This window comes from Papaver somniferum, unplaced genomic scaffold (genome assembly GCF_003573695.1).
Source record: "Papaver somniferum cultivar HN1 unplaced genomic scaffold, ASM357369v1 unplaced-scaffold_17529, whole genome shotgun sequence".
Lineage (NCBI taxonomy): Eukaryota > Viridiplantae > Streptophyta > Magnoliopsida > Ranunculales > Papaveraceae > Papaver > Papaver somniferum.
This window is the reverse complement of record NW_020627185.1, coordinates 1-4,769: the sequence shown is the minus strand read 5'-3', so window position 1 is coordinate 4,769 and position 4,769 is coordinate 1. Positions and strand designations below refer to the sequence as shown.

General features: G+C 34.9%; 1 long non-coding RNA gene across 1 annotated transcript; it reads left to right on the top strand.

Annotated features, from left to right (window-relative positions):
• Positions 1-360: 360 nt before the first annotated feature.
• On the top strand, positions 361-2,103 carry LOC113337721. The gene is made up of 2 exons (XR_003354400.1): positions 361-946; positions 1,850-2,103. It is a non-coding gene; the product is annotated as an uncharacterized LOC113337721 (long non-coding RNA).
• The last annotated feature ends 2,666 nt before the right edge of the window (positions 2,104-4,769 follow it).

Sequence of the window (4,769 nt, the reverse complement as noted above, 5' to 3'; positions counted from 1 at the left end):
CTCTTCAACACGTCATGGTTACAATATCAAACTTTTACTCCATACATGTTGATATAAGTTCATATGCAATAATGAGTGATATGTATTCTGATTGGTACTTATATGCAGTAATGACAAAGTATGTTGCATAAAGAGATATATCCTGTTGTTCACATCTAATCTATTACTGGTTCTTAAAAAACTGAGTTACAATATCATGTTGTTAGACCTTCTTTAACAAAAGAGGACCATGTATTTTAAGTCTGTCGGCTATTCTGCTGAAGAACTAGCAATAGAAAAAGATCATTCTTTTGTCATAATGGTACCGTGTAGTGTGACTAGTGTCTTATTTGCTTTCCAGGTCTCATGAGTCATGTAATCTGATCTGGTCATTTCGAAATGTTGATACTTGAGAGACTACAAGTTTGTCCATGTTCATAATATCTTTTTCTAATTCTGCCCGGTAGATTAAAGAACCATAAGTGCTGAATCATCACTATAAAATGTTATGCACAGGAAAAAGAACTCCAAGTGTTGAAACCTGAATTGTGCTCAATTTAGTTCTTTCAGACTTGCATATTTGATAGTGCTTTGGGTATGATTGCAATGCTGAAGAAGAATCATGTTGAGATTTTTTCCAATACTGCTGTAGAACTTGTTAGTATTTTTGTATTTGGTTCAATAAGTTAAATTCATTATAGAGTAGTAGGTCAAGAAACAAAGTGAGGCAAATAAATTGAAATGTAAAAGAATGTGTTGCAAGTAAGTTATACTCTTATCGTACTCAGTGTCTGTACTCCAGAATAATAAAGAAAAGTTGATTTTGTTGCAGGTTGATGGGAGTTTAATCTTATATAACCAAAAGAGAATAATAGTGTGAGCCTAGTTTCACCAAATACAAAAGGAAGGACCAATATGAGGAAATCAATGGAACATGGGGAAAAGCCTGAGAGGAAAACTTGAAGAGGTAAAATATCTTATGCACTTTAATACCTTTGTCGTATTAATGTTAGGTCTGTGATTTTTCAGTGAACAGATGAAAAGCTAGAAACTTAGAAAGAACAAAATAATGAACATCCTCTGAATTTAGTTGTGCTCAACTTTAAGAACGTTATTCTTATTTGTATCTGTCACCTATCATATTATTAATACACCTTAGTTCTCTTCTTCAGGTGAACATATAATCTTTTGTTTATGTAACGCTGGCTTTCTGTTTTCTGTAGTAAAAGTAATAATCAGGGCCAAGCGCCAGTTGATTTTAATCATCTCAATTTTTGTATTTGATCATTGGAAATCTAAGTATGTAATAGGGTATCAACATCTTCATCTATCTTAATAACTGTAGTAATTATTTGAAAGTCTTCTTGGGAACCGATCAACAGAGAAATGTGGTAGTTTTCTCAATGACTGCTAAGAAACTGAAAGAATTGCTTTGCAAGCCTAGTTGCACCAGCACCACTCACTCTCCTTAGTTGAGTCTCTTAACAGTTTTGTACATTCCGTTCAAAACGACCCTTATTGTTAGTCATATCGACATGTTTAGACAGTATTTAATGCGGATATTTACGATATTCTGCAGTCTCAGACACTATTTGAACTAAGTTATAGCTCCAAAGACGTTTATTACATTCTAGTTGAGCCAAAGATGTACATATTTTTGTTTCGGAATTTAGTTTCTTTTGTAAAACATGGTTGTTGGACTCTCTGTCTGTCTGTCTGCTATGTTTCTGCGCATGCATGTTTGTATGTCGAGTGTGTTTGTGGTTTAGTCTTGAAATCCATTATACTCTCTGTTGTATCTGTGTCTTTGCATTTTTGTAGTTGAACTCTATCTCAATTTTCTTACATCTAGATGCTTATAACATTGCAGTGGAATGGAGGATTTTTCCTGCTGCTTTGGGTGTTCCTTGAAGTTTTTTGTTGGAGAATGGAGATGATTTGAACTTACTAATAGTGCAGTAGTTGTGTCTTTTAGTACAATACGCTTGCATAAGTCTCACAAGTTGACAGACAATTGGGAAATTTGATAAATCTGCAATATGGAGCATTGTAATATGGAGCATTGTGACATGAAACTTGTCATCTGTGTTTTGAAATTCTCTTTATACATCAAAACATGCCTCATGATCTAAAATTTGCAACTTCAGCCTAATTTTTTCATAGCACTAATGTGCTTCTTGATCCATAATATCTCAAAATTTCCCTATATTTATATAATAATATAACCTAAAATATTCTTGGGGGGTAAATATCCAAAAGTGCTCGCAGCACAAATTGGATGAGAAATGCTCAAATATCCCGTTGTAGTGATGTAACAAAGGTGTAGTTATTAGCTTTCTAAGTTGTTTGTCTATTTACCCTAGCTATTCTAGACGTCTTGAGTTGAATTAGGGCATCCTTTATCATTCTCAGTTTTCTTTCTCCCCTCTCTCTCCTTCTCCGTCTATTCCCTCCGCCGTCTCAAAAACAAAAACCATCACAGATCGATCGAACCATGGTTTTTGATGTCGATAATCATCAAACAACAACATAATGATATCTCCTCTCAAATGTAATTAAGATCTTATACCTCTTAATTTCATTTCATTTTATTTTTAGGTTAAAATTAATAGTTATCGAGATAATTGATTTGCTTCTCTTGTTTCATCTGCAGTGCAAGGATCAATCAGGGTGGATCTCCAATTTTCTGGATTATTGAATCAATCGAAGAGGGTTTATAGAGGTGCTGACCAAAGCAGTGGCAACATATTTGTCCATTCTAAGTTGTTTGAAGAAAAAAAGTGGTGAGCTCAATATTTATATGAATGTCTAGTAATCAAATTAAACTTGTTTTGAATTTGGTAAACAGGTGATGACACCAAAATGAGTTTTGACTTGAATAATTTTACTACTTATGCTTTCTCAAAGCAATCAATGAACATTTGGAAGACAGATTATGTGGAATTTGTAACATGTGATGTTGTAACAAATGTGTTTGAGATCTTTTTGATACTAACATCATTATTGTTTTCATCTAGATTTCTAATAGTTGAATTCTCTCTTATAGACCTCTATGGAAATCGCACTCCAGAACCTCTGGTATTTCAAAGCGATATGGTACCAATATTAAACTTTTACTAAGTAATAATGATGGTAATCTGTAATTCTGATTGGTTCTTATCACTTATGCAATAATGATACTTTGTTAGAAGGCCTGTAAACATTGTTGGTTTATTATGCTTTAGCAACAAATCAGCAATCAAAGCTTGGTTGGTAATAATCCAGATTAGCGCCTGGTTCAAAGTTTCATTTCCAATTATGATCTGGTGGACTTGCCCCTTAGTGATGCAACGTACACTTGGTCTAACTTTCAAGAAAATCCATATTGTAGCAGAATTGATAGATTCCTTATAAATCCATTATGGGAAGCCATGTTCCCGGATACTATACAAAGTGCAAAGCCTAGGCCAGTGTCAGATCATACGCCTCTATTGTTGTCAACAACTATGATGCATACAGGTGCAAGGCCATTCAAACTGGAAATTATTTGGTTGGAAGTGCTGACCTTAAAGAAAAGATGCAAACTTGGTGGAGAGATCTTAATTTTAATGGGAATCCTGGCTTTGTGTTCTGTAAGAAATTGATGGCAGTGAAAGAATATCATAAAGTATGCAACAAAGAGTGCTTTGGCAAGGTAAACAAGAAGTTGGATGAAATGCTTTTACAAATACAAGAGTACATATCCCAACAGAACTATTTACTTATGAGTGATAAATCTTGATACCTATTACTAGGGAATTGGGGAATCCACAACTCCCAATTGTTTAATCATTATAGAAGAGAAAGAGGTGCAAGGTATGGATGGATGTAATGTCTCCGTGTCATGCGAAGACGAGGACATGGGATTATCACATGACAACAATAAATTTTGAAATCTAAGAGCTTCTCCAATGGTGTTGTGTATGTTTCCTAGGTGGAACCTGATAGATGCATTTATGTGTCTATATTAGTCTCAATTCTCTGTAATGTTAGCACTCAATTTGGTGCTTATTTTAGTATTTTATGTCTTTGTAGGTGTTTTTTGGAGAAATAAACATGTGTGGAGAAATCGGGTCGAAAAGTTTTTAAAGGCACTTGGGGGATACTTACTATTCGGGCACTCAGTTTGGATAAGGGGCATCTCAATCACTAAGGGGTACTCCACTAATAAGGGATACCCTAATTGCTATTGACACCTCACGGCTATTGGCACCCCATCATAGGATCGGGGGAATACCTCCTTCACCTGTTGAATATGATAATGGCGAGAAACTTTCTTCAGGCGCGATGATTCTGAATTATTTAAGAACCGAGTCTTTATGGGTTAGGAAGGGATATTTCAATAGTTCAGTTAAAGGGATGATCAATACGTGTTGAAACACGTCATAGGTAGAGCTTCAGGCCGGCAAAAATGGAGGCTTTCTTCTCATGAAAACAGAGTTTTGGCGGAAAAGAAGTCAGTTAGCAGCGATGATTTTCTTGGCAGATTTGGTCGGCGTTTTGATGGATTTTCTCGTCAGTTTGACTTGGTATGAGTGTTACAACAAAACGGGACTACCAGGGCCGGTCCTGAGTATTTTTTGCTCCGAAGCAGACACTTTTTTTTTGCCCCATAATTGTATATATTTCTTACACGCTGCACATTTAGTTTAACTCTTTTTTCTATTTTCAGATCGTAAATCTTATTTTTTTTCTTTTAACTAGAGGCATACATGCATCAAATAAAAATTATGATTAGTGGAACGAACACAATTTATCATTTATCAATTATA